The sequence below is a fragment of the Mustela nivalis genome (assembly GCF_964662115.1).
Source record: "Mustela nivalis genome assembly, chromosome: 7".
Classification (NCBI taxonomy): Eukaryota; Metazoa; Chordata; class Mammalia; order Carnivora; family Mustelidae; genus Mustela; species Mustela nivalis.
Window position 1 is genome coordinate 108,219,409 of NC_139026.1, and position 20,982 is coordinate 108,240,390.

At 45.1% G+C, this 20,982-nt stretch overlaps 1 protein-coding gene across 3 annotated transcripts in view; it reads right to left on the reverse strand.

The window, feature by feature from the left end:
• Window positions 1-20,982, reverse strand: part of NINJ2 (ninjurin 2) — a 78,453-nt gene that overhangs the window by 47,123 nt on the left and 10,348 nt on the right. Inside the window, exons 1-2 of one of the 3 annotated variants that reach the window (XM_082738138.1) lie at window positions 20,111-20,966; window positions 17,940-18,038 (exon numbers count right to left, since the gene is read on the reverse strand). The exons of 1 other annotated variant lie outside the window; for it this stretch is intronic. The gene's annotated coding sequence lies outside the window, so the exon portion shown is untranslated. Of the gene's footprint in view, window positions 1-17,939; window positions 18,090-20,110; window positions 20,967-20,982 lie in introns of those variants that run through there. One more of the 3 variants, XM_082738137.1, reaches the window with a different exon arrangement.

Sequence of the window (20,982 nt, forward strand, 5' to 3'; positions counted from 1 at the left end):
GCTTTGAATCCCATCCCTGAAGCCCTTAGAAAGTGTGTGGCGTTGCCATTTACCTCTCCAAGCCTCAGTCTCATCTGTCAAATGAGGATGAGAATAATACAGGCGTGTGGTAAGGACCACATGAGGCAGGGCTTAACCTGTCTGGGTGGCTCAGTCACTCAAGTGGCAGCCATTATGTTTGTTGCCAAGGCCTGGTGCCCCTCAGTTGACTCTCTTGTCTGATGGTTTCTCAGGTCTGCTAATCTGAAAGGAATAAAGCGTCTTCCACAGGTAAGCAGGGGGAGAATCTGATTGCTTGATTTAATGGCAAACCGCACGAAAGGGTCCATTCTACAGTTTGCTCGGGTGCCTGATGGCAGCAACGCAGTCCTGTCAGAGGGCCAGGGTCCTTCCTTCCCTCAGGTGCCCTTTGGAGAGGTGGCCCTCTTAGTGAGGGGAGGGTGTGGAGGTATGGATGTTGGAGAGGAGAGTTCCAGGGCCAGTGGGAGACTGGAGGCTCTGAGAACATTCTGTGGCCTCACAGGCCTCCTGCAAAGACCTCCAGTGGCAGTAAGGAAGGTCTCGAATGAGCTCCACCCGCCTCACTGGGAGACTCATATTTTCAGACCACAGTGTCCTCATCTATAAAGCGAAGAGCTTAAATGAGACCAGTGACTCCCTCTTTGAGGGAAGAGGAGAAGGTCCTCAGGAGGTCCACAGTGAGGGGTTCCGGAATCCAGAGGCTTTCCGATCATTGCCTATAGACGCGATAAATAATTCATCTCGCATGTAAGTGCTGAGCTGTTTTTCAAACACACAGAGATGCTCCTGTCATTTTTAAAAATACGTATTTAAAGGAATATCACCCACACTGTTGCTTTTTATCAGCGTGCAGTTTTTCATTCAGGGATACTGAAAGTACAATTACAATTACCCGGAGGAATCCACAAATGTTTTAGAAGTTTTAAAGGGGTACAGGCTTGACAAGTTTGGCTTCCACTAGAACAGGTGAAGGACACACTCAACCTTGCCCAGACCGTGGCTCTTCATGCCAGCCCAACAAACGAGGCCTCCCCTTTTAGGCTCAATGCCCTTGAACAAACAGCATTCTCTAGAACAGGTAATCCCGTGGCAGCGAAGACAAAATGAAAGAGAGGAGGGACAGCTACGTAAGTCGTATCATTTATTTATTTATTTATTTTTTAACTTGTGTTTTTTTTTTTTTTTAAAGATTTTTATTTATTTATTTGACAGAGAGAGATCACAAGTAGACAGAGAGGCAGGCAGAGAGAGAGAGGAAGGGAAGCAGGCTCCCCGCTGAGCAGAGAGCCCGATGTGGGACTTGATCCCAGGACCCTGAGATCATGACCTGAGCCGAAGGCAGCGGCTTAACCCACTGAGCCACCCAGGCGCCCCCGTAAGTCGTATCATTTAAGAAGAGAAGGACAGACCTCAGGATTCTATCAGCCTGAAGGGCTTTTTTTTTTTTTTTTTAAGTGACCTGTCACTTCCCTGTATTTGTCACTGTTTCCCAGCGCACACATGTTTGCATCACATGGGAAGTGGGAGGAGTTGGAATGTCCTCCAAATTCCCCTGACACCCAGTTCCCACCTTTATCCTCTAGAAAAATGTGCTGTTTTGTTTTGTTTAACTTCAGGAGGTCACAGACCCTTTAAGAATGTAATAAAGGTTACAGGCCCTCGTTCCAGAAACAAAGGCAGCCACACCTATACATACATATATAATTTTTTTTTCATAACATATATAATTTTACACACCACTTCAGTGGGTCCCCCACACCCTGAATTCACCACAGACATCTTTGGGATTTGGAGACTTCAGGTCAGGAAATTCTGCTCTGGTGTGGGTTGCTTTCAATAAGTTTAATTTTACCTTCTCTTAGCTTTCTAAAGATCAGAGTTCTAAAAGTCTCACCAGACATTTAATGGGACCTCTGAGTGTCCCATCTCCCAGTTGCTATTACAGGCTCCTTAGACTTGGGAAGACTGGTTCAGAAAAAGGCTGCGAGCTCTAAGGCAGAGCGTGGCTCATGTAGACCTCATCTCGGTACTAGCTCCCCTGGGAAGCTGGAATAAGGTGAATGGAACCATAAAAGGGGCTTGGGAACAGAGACTACCTAAGAGTCAAGAATCCCTCCTGACAGGGCCATTTTTACAAGTGCCTATCTAGGAACTCTGGACCTGCAGACTTGTAGTCCTTGAAATGGAAAGCTGCTCTCATCTCTTCCACCCCTCCTGCCCCCTCTCTGTGGTGGTACGACTGTCTTTCTGCCTTCCCATCCTTTGTGCAGATGCCTTCTTAAGGCATCCTGCTGAGGTCGGCTGCTCAGCCTGCTCTGTCCTGTGAATCCCTGAACAAGCAAGCCAAAATCAAGGAAGATTTTTCCATTCACCTAAAATGTGATTCTGATTCTGAAAGTCCAATGGGTTTTACACAACTTGAGCCCAAGCTCAGTTGGCCCAAGGGGGTCCAACCTTAGCCTTAGTTTGCACCTAACACTTGCTCGGGGATGACAGGGAGGGCAATACATCTGGAGGGGCTGGGTAGGGGTAGGGGTTGGGGGCAGTGAAGCAACAGGTCCACCAGTGAGAGTCCTGGCTGCTAGGCTTGGCTAGAATGCCACAGTTTGCACCAGACAAGGGAGGCAGATTCCCCAAATACCAGGATGTTGGACAATATTTCAAAGAAAGAAATTCATTGCTATTACAGCCCTTCCTCTACCCGCCACCCTGAACTCTGTGTCCTGTCCTTTTCCTCTACAATGTAGCAAGCAAATGATCCATTGTTCTCTAGACTCTTACCCTACCAGGTTCAATTCTATCTTGGCTTTCTAGGACTCTAAACTATAGCTCTCTATCTTCACAGCTTCTGTAAGGGTATGGGTACTTCGAAAGAAGATTGGCAGAGGAAGGTGCTACACATTCAAATCCTTCCACTTAATTAGTTTATCCTTCGATTTAAAAAATTAATTCATCCAGGGTGCCTGGGTGGCTCAGTGGGTTAGGCCTCTGCCTTCAGCTCAGGTTGTGATCTCAGGGTCCTGGGATTAAGCCCCACATCGGGTTCTCTGCTTGGCAGAGAGCCTGCTTCCTCCTCTCTCTCTGCTTGCTGTTCTGCCTACTTCTGATCTCTCTCTGTCAAATAAATAAAGTTTTTTAAAAAAATTAACTCACCCAATAAATATTTATGGACTTCTAATTAGGTTAGGACATGGAGGATATGGGAGACTGTATCTAATTAGGATATAGAGGATATGATATGATAGAATAAAGATATTCTAGGTACATAAAGAAGTACTAGGATACTAGGGACTGGGATATGGGAAAATATAAGAATGAATGAGATTTTGGGACGCCTGGGTGGCTCAGTTGGTTAAGCAGCTGCCTTCGGCTCAGGTCATGATCCCAGGGTCCTGGGATCGAGTCCCACATCGGGCTCCTTGCTCGGCAGAGAGCCTGCTTCTCCCTCTGCCTCTGCCTGCCTCTCTGTCTGCCTGTGCTCGCTCGCTCTCTCTCCCTCTGTCTCTGACAAATAAATAAAAAATCTTAAAAAAAAAAAAAAAAAAAAGAATGAATGAGATTTGGATTCTGCTTTCAAAGAACTTGCTGTCTAGTAGAGGAAAAAAGACTCATAAATAATACATGGAAATTATATCTATATCGATATCTATAGATATAGATATCTATATCTGTATATATCCCAAACTTGGTAACTGTCATGTAACAAGTGACATTTAAACTGGACATTAAAGAACGGGTAAGAGTTGGAGACACGAACTGAGGAAAAGGCATTCTAGATGGAAGGTATGGAAAGAAACTTGGAAGCAATAGTGGTGGATCTATATGCTGAATAGCAAATAGTTCTATTTGGCAAAAATATAGGGAACAGAAGTAGAAAAAGCAAAGGCTGGAAAGCCAGGATATACTTGGCCAGTGGAAGACCTTGCATGTCAGGCTTTGGGTGGCTCAGTCAGTTAAGCATCCAACTCTCATCGTCTCAGGGTTGTGAGATCGAGTCCTGCGTCAAGCCCCGTCTTGGGGTTTGCCCTGAGAGTGGAGTCTGCTTAAGATTTTCTCTCCCTCTGTCCCTCTGTTCCCCTCTCCCACTTAAAAAAAAAAAAGAAAGAATGAGAGAGAGAAAGAAGGAAAAGAAAAAGAACGAACAGAAAGAAAGAGAGGGAAAGAAAGAAACATTAATTTGGTAGTACTGTGAAGGCTAGGTAGGGGAAAAAAATGAAGGGAAAAAAAAGGATTGGGCCATGGCAGTGGGAAGTATCATTTAGAGGAGAAGACTTCTGGTTAACTGAGCCAAAAGTGACCTTATCTCTGTTTTCACTTAGCACTCACTGTCTGGACCTTTCAAGGGGAGCGGTACAGCGTAGCTGTTAGAAGCCAACTTTGGGGTCCAACAAACCTTGGCTTGAATGATAGCTCTGTTACAAATCAGCCTCTCAGAGCTTTATCCATCATACATAAAATGGGAATAATTACATCTAGATTTGTTATAAAGATTAAGTGTGATAACATCTGCTAAAACATTATTAGCATAGAAGCAAAGGGTGAGCAATTAATAAACGGTTGATATGATAATCATCATATGACTTGTGTTGTAGATACGTGTGTTTATAGAGCTAAAATCATCTCCTTCATGAGATTATTAGCTGCTGGAGGGCAGGAAACCAGTTTTGTGGTGTGCGCCCTTAAGTCTTAAATAGCTTCTTTTTTTTTTCTTTTTTAAGATTTTATTTATTTATCTGACACAGACAGAGAGAGCGCACAAGCAGAGGGAGTGGGAGAAGCAGACTCCCCACCGAGTGGGGAGCCCATTGTAGGATTTGATCCCAGGACCCTGGGATTATGACCTGAGCTGAAGGCAGATGCTTAACCAACTGAGCCACCAGGGCACCCTCTGCATAGCTTCTTTTTTTCTTTTTTTAAGATTTTACTTATTCATTTAACAGAGAGGGAGAGCACAAGCAGGGAGAGCAGTAGGCAGAGTGGGAGGGAGAAGCAGGCTCTCTGCTGAGCCAGGAGCAGGATATGGGCCTTGATCCCAGGACCCTTGGCATCCTGACCTGAGCCGAAGGCAGCCTTAACGAACTGATCCACCCAGGTGTCCCTTTTTTGTTTTTTTGTTTTTTCCCCTGCATAGCTTATTATACTATCTAGGCCATCAGTAACTCTGAAAGAAAGAGATAACATGATAGATGAGTAACTAGAACGGGAGTAAGATTTTCATTAAATGTCAAGGAATCTGTCCCCTTGAATGAGGACGGATATTTTTGTGCCTCAAGTGCCCCTGCTCTCAGACATACAATCACTCTAACTCGGCAGACATGCTAAGCAATCCTAAGGTTGGCTTGTAGATGTGAAGATGATACGAGTCTGTCCTCAAGACAGGACATTCTTAGTTCTAGGCAATGTTGGGGACTTCCGGGTCTTGGTAATCATTAACCAGGAACCTTCTAGGCCTGTTCCTAATGGACCTACATGCAGGCTGTAAAGTGGTCCTAAAGCCCACCTAGTACCTAGAGGCCTGGCTCGGTGGTAATGTTGGTCTAGGCCTGGAGGCAGCGAGTGAGCTGCGAGTTGGTCCCCAGCAGTATGTGGACCCTGGACTCCTCATCTATTTTTCTGGCTCTGCTGCCCGGAACTATGAAACCTGGGGCAATCTCTCCTCTCTGCCGCCGCCGGGCCTGCTCACCGAGGCATCCCTGAATCCTGGCGGACAACTCACCAGCGGCGTGTGCGGCTGACCTCCAAAACCAGCAGTGTGTTTAGTGCTGCAGGGGCTGAGGGAGGATGAGACAAGGTGCCTGGCCTCAAAGAGTTTCATGCTCGTTGAGCAGAAAAGGTGAAACACACGGGGAAAATTACGGCAGCGTGGTGAGGAGTGGAAACAGTAGAGTCGGCCTGCCTGGCTCAAATAATAGCATTTCCCCTACAGGAGAACTATTAAGGGTTAGATAGTTCATGAAAGCCTCTTGGCACAGTACTGACACATAGCAAGTATTCCCCCAATGGTTTATTATTATTGTTGTTATTAAGTTAAATAATAACAACAGACCTGCAAAGCAACATGGGGATTTTCCAGGCCATTCTCTTAGAGTCTAACCTTCTTGATAAAAGACGACCCTGCCCTTTACTTTCATACTTTCCCCAACATCCACGCCCAGAGCCTTGCAACCCAACAGGTGCTCAGATATTTGGGGCAAATGTAATTAACCACATTTCAACTTTCCACTACAAGGAAACTTAGGGCAGTGAGAGCTGGGTGGTCAGGGAAGGCTTCAGGGAGGAGATGAGATTGAAGTGGACCTTAACAGATTGGATGGACAAAGCAGAATAATGAGGACTCTGATTATAAAGCCTAGAATGGGCCGGGGGTTCAGGAGAGGCAGGGGAAGACTGGAAGGGCATGGCCATGGCCCGTCACAGGCGCACACTAGGGAGGACACACCAGTGTGCCCAGAACCAGGGCTCTGAGTGTGGGGCTAGGCCCAGAAGGGGGAGCCTGAATCCCCAAGGGGCAGATTTGGGGCCTAGAGGCGGAGCTCCTCAGCTGCTCATGGAACCCTGCCAAATCCCAGTCCTGTCTGTCCTTCCCGCTCTTCTTTCACACTCTGTGCCAGAAGGAGGCCTCGAGGTATGAAGATAACCTCCACAGCTTTCTTTGCTCCCCAGGCGCTGCTGACGATCCCCGGTCCCAGAGCCTCTGACAGGCCTCCATGTCCTGACATTTCCCACAGGGGAAAGCTGGGTGCAGATTCTTTCCCTTTGTGAGTCGTATTCTCTGAGAAACTCTCTGAGGAGTCTCTTCCCCTCCCAGAGGGTAGGAGCCAGATCTTTCCTTTCCTCTGCCGGTCCTCAGAACAACACTCACAGTGAGTGTTTGCACACAATGGACGTTCTTCCTGTCAGGAGTGCAGAATGACCGACATGACAGTTACAAGCACTTCGTCATGCTACAGCCAAGGAGAGGAAAAAGCCCATAATCTCAGGAATGCTTTCACGATATATGCTGGTCCCTGGCCTACCCACCTTGCACTTAAAGCTCACGGTAATCTTAGGAGGCAGATCCGGTTATCAAGGAACTTGCCCAAGTTCCCATAACTAGTAAGCCGGTCCTGCAACCAGTAGGGTGGGATTCAAACCTGGTCACCATGCTGTTACGTGGATGGACGTAGCATGGGTCTGATAAAAGGGAAAATGGGAACCCAGGAATCCTGAATCAGTCCACCAATGTCTAGGTGATAAAAACAAGAACTTGACTCTCTGTCATCCCAAAAGCCTCACCTCAGTTCCTATCCTCCGGTAACTCCAACATCAAGTGAAGTTTTACCAAACTGCTCCCCATTCCTTCCTCAGGAGACTGAGAATACACTGGGGACCACCTGCCTGTAAGGCAACATTTTTTTTTTTTTCCATTTTACAGAAAATGGTAAACACCTTAAAATCGAGTTTCTGAAAGAAGGTCACTAAAAAAGAAAGAAACAAAGAACGGAAGGAAGGAAGGAAGAGAAAGGGACATAATTATAGCTAGAGCGGGCCACTGCTTTCTACAAGCAGGACAGCTGCTTCTAAGTATAGCCTGCAAGGTGACTCTTGATCTCAGGGTTATGAGTTCAAGCCCCATGTTGGGAGTAGAGCTCAATTCAAAATTAGTTAGTGATATAAACAATGAATTCTGGAACACTGAAAAGAAATTTAAAAAACAATAATTTTTAAAATTTTAAAAATAAAATAAAAACAAATTAGTGAATTAATTAACCAGTTAATTAATTAATTAATTATAGCCTGCAAAATGCAATCCCCAAAGGGCATAGCCTTTCCACCCCACTGCTTTTTCCTTCTCAAAGGTGTGTGCGCCTCTGGCCACAGACTCCCCACAAAGAGGTCCCAGCTCCGCCAAGTCCCCACCCCACCCCACCCCCCGCCCCGGGGAAGATAGGGAGAAGGAAGGGGGGTGTCGGCTTTCTGCTTAGTGTTCTGGAGGGAAAACAGCTGCTTCTTAAATGTGTGCAGGGATCAAGGGTATATTTGAAAATATCGTAAAGTGCCTTCAACTGTTGAACAAGGACAGGATTGAGCCCTGGGGCTGTGGAGGGGAAGAAGGAAGGGCCAAGTACAGAGGGCTTGTGGGGGAGGACTCAGCAGCAGCCCATCCTAGGCTTGGGACTAGTGTCTTGCCAGCTCATTTTCTATTTCTAACCCAATGTCAGGCACTTGAGTCTCGTACTCCACTTAGCAATTTGGAGAAAGCGCTGGGGATGTATATAACAGAACAGGATGCTCTCTGGACGAAAGTTTTGAAAGAAAACCAAAACGGAAGAATAGCTTCCACGCCCCCGCTGGACAGTCTCTAATGACCCTTGGGGAATGTTCTGGACATGCATGGGCATCTGCAAATTTACTCACCTGAGAGTTGCTTCTACTTCCTGCTCCCTGGGATTGGATATGGGAGGGGCCAGGATTCTCCTTGAGCCGTCTGTGTGTTTTGTTTTTTAATCACAGTGATCCACAATCCCTTCTCCTGCTCCTCACCCCATTTTCAGTTAGGGGAAAAAGAAGGTGAAAAACAAGACACCAAAGCACAAAGGTTTTGGGAAATCCATACTGAAACTCCTGGAAGGCTGGAATTTGGTATTAAAGGAGTAGAAATCCAGATTTCTGCAATATCTCTTGGGGGACGGGGAGCTGAGCTTACTATATGCCCTTTGTTTATGTATTTATGTCTGTGTATATGTATGTATTTAAACATTTTATTTATTATTTATTTGAGAAAGAGAGCGCGTGCGCAAGCACCCACAAGCCGGGGTAGGGGCAGAGGGAGACAGACTCCCCGCTGAGCAGGGAGCCCAACCAGCACCCTGGGATCATGACCTGAGCCAAAGGGAGACTCTTAACCGACTGAGCCACCCAGGCGCCCACTATATGCCTTTTAAAATGAGGGCAGATTTTTCACCACTTCAAAATTATACCAGAAAAGCCTACAGATGAGAAAGTAACTAGACCATGAGGAAGCCCAAAATATTTGGTAAGGATGCTCAAGTATGGGGAAGTTCAGCTGAAATAGCAATTTGTGGGTAGAATATTAGCTGGGAATTACCTGCAGAATTACCATAGTTTGAAGGGACGCTGGGGGTGAGGGGTAGGATGAAGTTTGTACTCTGATTCGGGCGATGGAAAGGAGTCAGTAAAGCTAGTTCCGTGTGCTTAGGGCTTAAAGTCCTAACCAGCCACGGGGTGTCCAAGGCATGACCGGTTAAGTCGAATCAGAGATTCCATTGACCAAAAGCAGACAGGAAAACAAATCTCTCTCTCTCTCTCTTTTTTGTTTGTCCTGGTTGAAAACCACACACAGTAGCCATCTGAAGAAATTCCAATGTTGGGAGTGTTCAGGCAGGGGAGGAAGGATAAAAATGCAGCCAGCCTCTGACCACAGGGGAAATCAGTCTAATGGTTCCTCATATGCCATTGTCTAGCACTGAGCTCTGGAATGTTCATGGGGTGTCCTTGCATATCCCATGATTCTAGCCCATGAAACACTTCCTGCTTACCCTCTCTTTTCCTGTGACCCCCCAAAATGTCAACTGGCAAGGCTCCACATTCCTCTCTGGGACAGAGCAGCTTGGACCACTTGTGTGCATAACAGGTAATCTTTGGCTGCTGAGGGAGAGCACTGAGTGGAGAGAAAATGCTAGGTCCTGCTGAGCATTTAGGGGAATGCAGGTGGGATGAAAGGGCTAAAAGTCAACCGCAGTGGTTCCCAGTTTTTGTGTATCTTTTCAACACAAATTCTGGCTGATACACTAAGAGCTTTAGAAAACCTGATCTTTTGTAAAAATGAGGAAACTGAAATTACAGCCCTGCCCATAGCTTGGTAGCTTTGGAAACATGGCACCCTAGTGAGGCAATCTGGGGAGAGCGCCAAACCAAACCAGAACCCAGAGTGGAAATTTTAGGCCATTAACACGAAAGATTAGTGGGTCTGCTTGAACTTGGGCAAGATCTTACAGGATTTTAGATCCAGTGCATTTTCTAACACTGGATTTCAATTAACAAGGGTTCTGAAACACACCTCAATCTGACATTGGACTTGGGGCAAAGATCTACTTTTCTTTCCAGGGAAGTCTTATGATAACTGAATCAATTCCTCTTCTCTAAAAACCTACCCCACATTCCCTCCTGAGCAAATCTACCTAAAACTGTACCACCATCCTTTATTTTAAAAATTAATCATGTCATTTAAGAACTATTAAGGGTATCCTATTGTCTTACTAAATCAAGTGCACACTCTTCTGTCTGGTTATTTAAAAACCCTACATAATTTAGCCCCACCCCACTTATCCACCACTGCTCTCCCACACATACCCTCTGATCTAGTTGGGCTGGCCTTCTCACTGTCCCCAGATAGTTCATTCATATCTGCCTTCGTCTTAATACCCCATATTGTTTCCCTTCAACCCTTGAAACGGAATTTACTCTTCCTCTTTAAATATCCCGGAAAGATCCTACATTTGGAGATTTGGGCGACTATTTCCTTTTTCATCTTTCCCATCTCTAGATGATTATCCATTTATATATATACTTTGCCTCCCTAATTGCACTGGAAGCCACAATGGATGTAAATTTTGTGTTACAGTGTCCCAAATAAATTGTGCTCAATGAAGAACCTCTGACTAATAGCGATTCTTCTTTCATGAGTTAAAGGCTGAATGCACACACAGAATCAGTCTCATTCCCATCACGTGGGATTTCAAAACAGCATCACTTGCAAGCGTATTTGGGTCCTCTAAGTTTGGTAACACGGGAAAAAATGTAAAGAATGGTTGTGCCCAAGATAGCAAGGGATGGGTTCAAAATAGAACAAAATGCTTGCTCAACACTGACAATTTGAATGCTAGTCTGAAAATCGGGCACCTCCAGAATGTTGCATTCTTCCTAGCATTCAAATCCAGGGCACCATAACATTCGTTACTTAATCCTTTGGTGTTTAAGACTTTTCCTCCTTATTCCCCCCTTGATGGAGTGGGTACAAGGATAAGAGTTTAGAAGAAACCATATTACTTCTTAAAATGGAATAGAGCAGACATATAAACCAATGGAACAGGGTCAGAAATAATAAGCCAGAAATCATTGATTTTTGTCAAGGGTACAAAACTATTCAATGGGGAAAGGACAGTCTTTTCAACAAATGGTGCTAGAAAAACAGGATATTTCCACATGCCAAAGAATGAAATGGAACCCTTATCTACATCATATACAAAAATTAAGGCAGAATGAATCAAAGACCTAAACTTAAGAGATAAAACTACCTAATTCTTAAAAGAAAACCTAAGGGAAACTCTTAATGACATTGAATTTGGCAATGACTTCTAGGATATGACACCGAAAGCATAGACAACAAAAGAAAAGTATGCAATTTGGACGTCATCAGAATTAAAACTTATGTATAAAGGATACTATCAAAGGAGTGAAAAAGAACCCACAGAATGGGAGAAAATATTTGCAAATCATATATCTAATAAGGGATTAAAATACAAAACATGAAAGAACTTCTAGAACTTAACGAACAACAACAACAACAACAACAAACAATTCAAATGCAGACAAACAACTTGAATAGTCATTTCTCCAAAGAAGATACACAAATGGCCAAGAAGACATAAAAAGATACTCAACATTATTAGTCATTTGGGAAATACAATTAAAATCATATTGGGGACACGTGAGTGGCTCAGTAAGTTGGTTAAACATCTGCCTTTGGCTTGGATACTGACTTGGGGGTCCTGGGATTGAGCCCCATGTGAGGTTCCCTGATCATCAGGGAGCCCACTTCTCCCTCTCCCTCTCCTCCCTCCTCATGCTTGCTCTGTCTCTCTCAAATAAATAAATGAATAAATCTCTAAAAACAAACAAAATCACATTGAGATACCACTTCTCACCTATTAGGATGGCTATTATTAAAACAAAACAAAACATACTGGTGAAGTTGTGGAGAGATTGGAGACCTCATGAGAACTGAAGGCTGGTAAGGATGTAAAATGGTGCAGCCACTATGGAAAACAGTATGGCGGTTCTTCAAAAAGTTAAACATAGGCTTCCCATATGATCCAGCAATTCCAGTCCCAGGTATATACCCAAAATAATTGAAAGCAGGGACTCAAACAGATAATTGTACACTGGTGTTCATAGTATTCAGTATTCACAACAACCTAAGGTTAGAGGCAAACCCATTCATCTGTCAACAGATGACTGGATAAACAAAACGTGGTGTATACATACAAAGCAATCTTATTCAGCCTTAAAAAGGAAGGACCTTCTGATAAAGGCTACAATATGGATGAACCTTGAAGACATCACACTAAGTGAAATAAGCCAGTCACAAAAGGACAAGAATTGTATGTTCTTTATATGAGATACCTAGAATAGGCAAATTCATAGAGATCCAAAGTAGAATGATGGTTGCCAGGAGCTGGGTGGGGGTAGAGGACATAGGAAGTTATTGTTTAATGGGTATGGAATTTCTGTTTGGGTGGATGGAAACATTCTGGAAATAGGCAGTAGTGATGGTTGTGCAATATTTTGAATGTATTCAATGCCACGGAATTGTACACTTAAATGTGGTTAAAATGGTTACTGTTGTGGAACAGATATTTTACCTCAGTAATTTTTAAAAAGAAAGAAATAGCACCTGAATCCAACCAGGAGGAAATAATCAGACAAACCCAAATTGTGAGTCATTCCGGGGCTGCTTGCTGGCTCAGTTGGTAAGACATACAGCTCCTGATCTTGGAGTTCAAGTCCCGCGTTTGGTGTAGAGATTACTTAAAAATACTTTTTAAAAAAAATCTTTACACGTGAAAAGATGCTCAACATCACCCATTGTCAGAAAAATACAAATCAAGACCATGGTGAGATACCATCTCACACCTGTAAGAATGGCTAAAATTAACACCACAAGAAACAACAGGTGTTGGCAAGAATGCAAAGAAAGGTGAACCCCCTCACATTGTTGGTGGGAATGCAAACTGAAGCAGTCACTCTGGAAAACAGTATGGAGTTTCCTCAAAAAGTTAAAAATAGAGCTAGTAATTGCATTACTAGGTATTTAATCAAAGATACAAAAGATACAAAAAGATACAAAGATACAAAGATACAAAAATACAGACTCAAAGGGGTACATACACCCTGATGTTTATAGCGACTTTATGAACAACAGCCAAATGACGGAAAAAGCCCAAATGTCCATCAACTGATGAATGGATAAAGAAGATGTGGTATATCTATACAATGGAATATTACTCTGCCATCAAAATGAATGATATCTTGCCATTTGCAACGCCTTGATGGAGCTAGAGGGTATTCGGCTAAGTGAAATAGGTCAGTCAGAGAAAGACAAATACCCAGGATTTCACTTATATGTGGAATTTAAGAAACAAAACAGATGAACATATGGGAAAGTGGGGGAAGAAAAAAGAGAGGGAAACAAAGCATTAGAGACTCCTAATGACAGAGAACAAACTGAGGGTTGATGGAGCGAGGTGGATGGGGGACAGGCTAGATGAGTGATGGGTGCTAAGGAGGCATTTATCGTGAGGAGCACTGTATGTTACATGTAAGTGATGAATCACTGAATTCTGCTCCCAAAACCCATATTGCATGGTATGTTAACTAATTAGAGTTTAAATTAAAAATTTGAAAAGAAAAAAAATGTAGGTCATTCTACAAAACGACTCAGCTGCACTCTTTAAAAATGTCAAGATGAGAGGACAAAAAAAGGAAGTAGAGTGCTGTTGCCAATTAAAGACGCCCAATGCAATGACTAATCCTTGATTGTATAAGAGCTCTAGAGGGTATTGTTGTGTGGCAATTGGGAAAAGTGAATATAAATGGTACACAAATGTGGAATTTCTCCTGAGTGATAATTACATTCTAATTACATTAGGTGGGAGAATACACTTCTTGGAAGATATATGCTGACGGCTTTAGGGATGATGTCTACAACTTCCTTTCTAGTGGGGAGGAGGGTGCCTCTGTAGAAAGAGATCAAGTAAATATACAGCAAAATTGATGAATGTAGAGGAAGTTTCCAAATATTCCTTGTTCTAGTTTTTCTACTTTTCTTTATTGGAAAATAAAATATTATACGAAAAACATAGTCTAGTCCTGTTGCTTCCAAAATGATCAGGGAAACATTGACTTTCTGTGAATCCATGAGCAAAATGTTGATCTGTTTCTCATCAGGTCATCTTGTATTACTGAACTGACCCCCCAGGGTTGCCAGAAGAAGCTGGCAGGAGTATTTGGGAGGTGAGACTAGATGCCCCTGACAACAGTGACTCTTTTTCCTTTTTTTTTTTTTTGTAAGATTTTATTTATTTATTTGACAGAGAGAGAGCACAAGCAAGGGGAGTAGCAGGGAGAGGGAGAAGCAGACTCCTCACTGAGTGGGAGCCCATTGTGGGGCTCGATCTCAGAACCATGAGATCATGACCTGAGCTGAAGGCAGACGCTTAACCAACTGAGCCACCTAGGTGCCCCAACAACAGTAATACTGGGCCCTCTGTTCACTTCCAGGGTTGCTTCTCTGCCCTCCCATTTTCCCTGCCAAATTCGATAGCACTTAGCATCTGTGCTATCGCCCTTCACTGTTTCAGAAACTACTGTGTGGCATTCAGGGTTTTAAGCCCCCCAAACCAGGCCATGCCTCACTTTTCTTTTCTTCTTCTTTTCTTTTTTTTTTTTTCTAGTAGGTTCCACACCTGGTGTGGAGGTCAATGCACAGCTTGAACTCATGACCCTGAGATTAAGACCTGAGCTGAGATCAAGAGTTGGATCCTTTTTTTTTTTTTTTTAAGATTTTATTTATTTATTTGACAGACAGAGATCACAAGTAGGCAGAGAGGCAGGCAAAGAGAGAGAAAGGAGGAAGCAGGCTCCCTGCTGAGCAGAGATCCCAATGTGGGGCTCAATCCCAAGATCCTGGGATCATGACCTGAGCCGAAGGCAGAGGACCTAACCCACTGAGCCAGCCAGGCACCTCAAGAGTTGTATTCTTAATGGACTGAGCCACCCAGGCACCCCATCTCACTTTTCTTTGAACTCTCGCCTTGCCAGCGTTTTCCCGATCCCATGCTTTGTCCAGAGCTAAATACATAGTAAATGCCTGATATTTTTCTATTAATTGACTATTGATTCTCCCATCAATATAGACAGAAAGGCAAGCATGGAAGTATAGGTTGTCAAGGATAGAGGGAAAAGGTTTATCCCAACCAAGGTCTTAGTATGATGCTGGCTAGGGCCTTGCAGAAAGAATATCAACTGTGGGCTTTTTGTTTGTTTGTTTGTTTGTTTGTTTATTTTTCTTTCTTTCTTTTTTTTTTTTATTTTTTATTTTTTATAAACATATATTTTTATCCCCAGGGGTACAGGTCTGTGAATCACCAGGTTTACACACTTCACAGCACTCACCAAAGCACATACCCTCCCCAATGTCCATAATCCCACCCCCTTCTCCCAAACCCCCTCCCCCCAGCAACCCTCAGTTTGTTTTGTGAGATTAAGAGTCACTTATGGTTTGTCTCCCTCCCAATCCCATCTTGTTTCATTGATTCTTCTCCTACCCATCAACTGTGGGCTTTGACACAATCTAATTCTCTGTGGCAACCAGGTGTTACTGGTTTAGGTAGTGATTAGTGCTTAGGGGTGGGGTAAAAGAAATACAGCCTTGGCTAAAGCTGATGAATACCTAAGTACAGAATGTCCCTAACTAGGTCCCATAGGGCAACTGCTCTCACAGCCCTGTGAATTCTTCCCAAGGAAGCAGAGTCAAACAAAAGGACTGAGGATCTCAAGAGAGGGAGTTCTCGGGGCACCTGCGTAACTCAGTCAGTTAAGTGTCTGACTCCTCAGCTCAGGTCTTGATCTCAGGGTCATGAGTTCAAGCCCCACACTGGGTTCCACACCAGGCATGGAGCCTACTTAAAAAAAAAAAAAAAAAAAAAAAGTTCTCATTTGGGTTTCTTGAGCAGAGTCGCTGTGCCTTAAAGAGCTTATCTACACCACTTGGGAATCAAGAGAACAACGTGACCCTCTCTCTACCTGAGAATGGAAGTGAGAACAAATCTTTGCGCTGCCCACAGGCCCAAGGAGTTGCAAGAGAATGCGTAGGCCTGGTGCATTCCAGCTCCAGCTGAGACACCCTTGCGCTGCTGTGTTGCGGCTTGTTAAGGGAGTGTAGACTTGTCTTTCTTGTCTTGAGTCATTTTTCAAGGAGGCTGGAAGAACTGAGAACTAATGGGTGAATTTCCTCTCTGTCCCAGCCAAAGCTGCCAGGAGGCAGGCTCTAGGCTCTGTTGTTATATACAATGTATTGTTATTTCCTATTAAGTGGCAAGCACTGACACTTGGGTTTGAATTCCATTTAATATTTTATTACAGACCCTCTTGTACTGGTCTGGGATTATTTCATCTAAGTCCCCAGTTTCCCCACCAGCTTCTTGGAGAAACTATGCTCTATGCTACTTTACCACCTATGGTTCCTCCCACATCTTGTACCGTACACAGTAAACATGAGATACACAAGAAATATACAGGACTGTGTAAATAAACTATTCTATGTCCGTCCTGAGACGAATCTCCATATTCTGACATGGAGAGATTTCTAATTCACATGAATGTGTCAAAAAAAGAAGCTATTAGGTACAGTATGAAACCCTTTATGCAGAAGGGACTAGTAAGGAAACAAGGGTTTGGTCCACTTATCTGTTTATTTCCTTCCTCGTATATTCCTCTGGTCACAAACATTGTTATAATTAGTGGAGCAGAATTCGGTAATCTCCTTTTCAAAAAGAACTCGTGTTAATGTTGAGTAATAAGGCAATTAACATGGGACTGCTGCAGGTGCCTGGGTGGCTCAGTTGGTTAAGTGTCTGCCTTCAGTTCAGGTCATGATTCCAGAGTTCTATGATCAAGCCCCACGTTGGGCTCTCTGCTCAGCAGGGAGTCCACTTCTCCCTCTCCCTCTCTCTCAAATAAACAAATAAAATCTTTAAAAAACCCAAACAGAGACGCCTGGGTGGCTCAGTTGGTTAAGCAGCTGCCTTCGGCTCAGGTCATGATCCCAGCGTCCTGGGATCGAGTCCCACATCGGGCTCCTTGCTTGGCAGGGAGCCTGCTTCTCCCTCTGCCTCTACCTGCCACTCTGTCTGCCTGTGCTCACTCTCGCTCCTCTCTCTCTCTGATAAATAAATAAATAATCTTAAAAAAATAAAAAATAAATAAAAAACAAAAAGCTTTTAAAACCCAAACAAAACATGGGACTTGCTGCAATAATGTCACATTTATGTAGCATTGGCATGGAGCAGACATTGTTCTTTGTGTTCTATGTGAATTAATAGTCCTGTAAGAACCTGAGGGACAGAGAGTTTAAGGAATTTGCCTTAGGTTAGACAGCACCCCAAAGAAGTAGAAGACCCAGGATTCAAACCCAAGCAGTCCAGCTCCAGAGCCTGTATTCTTAACCCCTATGCTAAAGGTATCCAGTTAATGGCCCCTTTCCCCACCCCTCTCCTACCTTCTCTGTGTTTCTACATCTTTGGTATGCCTCAACGACGACATACAGATCACTGTGTGAGAATTAACTGTGAGAAAGAAAAAAAATCCCGTTCCCCACCTTAACCTATGGCCTCATCTATGGATTTGAAATTTCAAGGTACCTATAAGGAGCTACTGATGCCTTCTGGAAACTATGTATGGACTGTTACTGAGAGATCATGACCATCTGCCATGTCTGTATTTAGTCATGCGATATACATAGATTTCCTCGGCAAGTGCCTCCTAAGGACGGTGGCAGTCCAAACTGTGGAACACAACACATGGGGCCCCAGCCTCATAGGCAAGGCTGATGTTGGTCCAGGTGTAATGAATCTTACCTGATGGAAGGTGGGGCGTGGACCGGGTAACTTTTTTGAGGATCATGGGTAGGCAAGTTTTACCTTCTCAAAGTCCTGAGGCATTCTGACGGATGTTACCTAAAAGCAAATTAGGAGGCTTTGCACCAGGCCCAGGTCCCCAATTGTGTGTTGAAGCTTAGTGCTGTTTCAGATTAAATCAGCATGCTTCAAATTTGCCAGCTATTATCACAGCAATATGTATCCCCAGTTCACACATGGAATGTTTGCTCTCTGGCAGCCAAATGCACTTGGAACTGGCAGTGATGATCTCATAGAGCCGGAAAGCTGAGCAGTTAGTCAGATGATTAACATGTTATTGAGATGGAGGAGTTGAGCATCATTTAATGAAAATATCTGGGTGTTGCAGAATCAGAAGTTTCCAGAGTTGGGGGCAGCTTAAGAACCCTCACAGCCAAAGTCCTTATTTTCCAAATGTGGAAACTGAAGCTTTATGAAAGGATGGATAGCAGGGCTTCTGACCTGAGAAAAGTTAAAGTGGGTTTCTTCTAGCACAATACACCCTAGAGAAACAGCCCTGCTGGCTGCTCAGACTTCCCTTTTCATGGCTCCAGAACCTTCTGTGCTCAACTACAGTCAGTAACTCATCCTCCCTTTTTAATGGTATTCCTTATTTTTAAATGACCTGTTTTTATTGTGTTTATTCACATTAAAAAAAAAAACATCATACCCCCGCCCCCCCTTGGCTCCACTGCTACACATTCTTTCCACTTTCAGTAGCAGAGGAATGGAGGGCTGTAGTTTGGAAATGGGGGAGAGAAGTGATCTTCATAAATTATTTGCATGTCCTGTGTCTAGGGATCTTCAGAGATAGGTCCTCCAGATGGGTTTCAGGCTTCTCTCTTAAGGAATTGTGTTTACCAGGTAAAATTATTCGACAATTGGCTTGTACTATCTTAAAATACTAAATAACAGTCCTTGACTTACTGATCTCTCATCAAAACAAAAATCCTTGTCTTCCACGTGTAAATGCTCTCTGGCTTTCAAAGCTGCTTCTCAAACAGTCCTACCCTCTCTCTGCCAGGGAGTAGTTCTGAGGACATGAGATGGGTCTGCTCTGGGGGGCACAAGAAGGATAGGAACTGGGAGATTGATGTCCTTCTCAAGCACTGTGAGCACTGAAGGTGATTGTACAGAGTTGCTCCTAGTGCCTCACTTTCACCTTTCAAGACTGGTTCTGTTTATGCTGAGTTTACAGGTCAGTTCCAGTTGGAGATGCTTTGGACAAAAGCAATGGCTTGTTCTTTCTCGGCAGAATGAAGGGGAGAGGAAGAGGCATGTGCAAGGGAGGAGGAATGTGCCCCAAGCCAGGATGCCTCTCACGGAAGTCAGGAAAGAATTCCAGATCACTAGCTTTGATTAGATCTCGATGTTAAAGAAGTAGGCTCTTGGGGAATCTTTTCTAATATTGCCCCAGAGCTAGGTTATTTCCTAGTCTGGCCCCCCAAAGTGTTCTGGAAGACAATGTGGCCTTAGGGTAGAATTCAGCTGCCCACTATTAGTCTTTTCACGCTCCTGGCAAGGCCTCGCCCGGGGAGCATGAAGGGGTGGGGGGCGTTGGGGACGCCCGGGGAGCATGAAGGGGTGGGGGGCGTTGGGGAGCGGTGACCAGCGATGGAGTTCCACAGCCTGGGAAGTGGATCCTCGCTGAACTATTTGATAGCTGTGACATTCAGCAGATTAACTCATCTGAACTTAAGTTTTTTCATCTGTAAATGGGGTTAATGATAACTACAAAGTTGCTCTGGAATATAAAAATGAATATGTAAAGTGCCTGCTTGATATAAAGTGCTCAGAAAATGGTAGCTATTATTAATAACATAAGGGAAGCCTAGGGGAAACTCAGCAAGAAACCCAGGACTCCAGGCGAAGAAGGAACCGAAATAGTCCAGACCCAGCTCCACCCACCGAGATCAGCAAGTGCCTCGGAGAGGGGGAGAAGCAGGAAGAGGACCCGAAGCCGCCGGACTGTCAGGATCCGAGCCAGAGGCTGGGCCAGGCCGGGGTGGGCAGGGGCCTGTTTTGCTTCAGCAGCGGGTGAGGTCGGCCCTCGACCTTCTGCGGGGGAAGGAAGAGGGACAGCCACGTAACAAAAGCTCAAGGCCAACCCCCACCCCAGCAGGCCCCGGGACCTGAGCGGGAAGCAAGCCTTTCAGCCGGCTTCCCCCTTCTCCGCGGGCGCGGTGAGAGTCAGCTGACCTGCGGTCGCGGTCGCGAGCCCGCCCCGCCCCTCGGCCCCGCCCTTTCGACCCTGCGGCCGTGCGAGCTGCACGCCGGAGGCTGGGGGGGTGTGGGGGTCCGCGCGGCGCGAGCCTCCCCAGCGGCCAATCAGCGGACACCTGGCCGCGCGGCCTCTTCAGCTCCCTCCCCCCCACCTCCCGCCGCTGCCAGTCTGTGTTGGGGAACGGCGCTCTCCGGGGTCCCTTCACGGACGCGGTGTCTCCTTATGAAAGGAATAGTCACATTGCCTGGGCAGCCTCTGCCAGTGGGAGCACCTCTTACGGGCAGGCCGGCTGCCCGAGGCTCGCGGTGACCACACTGTTCGGGCTCTGTTCTGGAGCTTTCCGAGCTTCCACCGAGGGCTGCCCCCAAACACTGCGCCTTTTCTTCCCTCCCAAACCTGCCCACCTGCGACCCTAACTGACCCCGTTTCCTCCAGCTGCTGGGAGACTGAACGGAGACAACACGCCCGCCTGCAGCGGACCTCAGTCTCCGGCCCCGGCTGGAGGAGCGGAGGGAAGGGTGGTATTTGCAAGTACTAGGAGGTGTTTACGGTTTCAGAAGCTCGAGCCTGAGTAAATCCGCTGGGCCACCACTCAGATCACCGAGAAGGGACACTTGATCCCGCCCCTACTGTGTGCCTGCAACTTGACTTTTGTTCTCTCTCCTAATCCTCACAATCTTCCCCCGCTGTGTAGAGGGGGTACCATTATCCTAGTTCTGGAACGGGGAAAACCAAGTTTCTGAGAGAGAAAGAATTGTACAACTACTGAAGGTCAAGTTT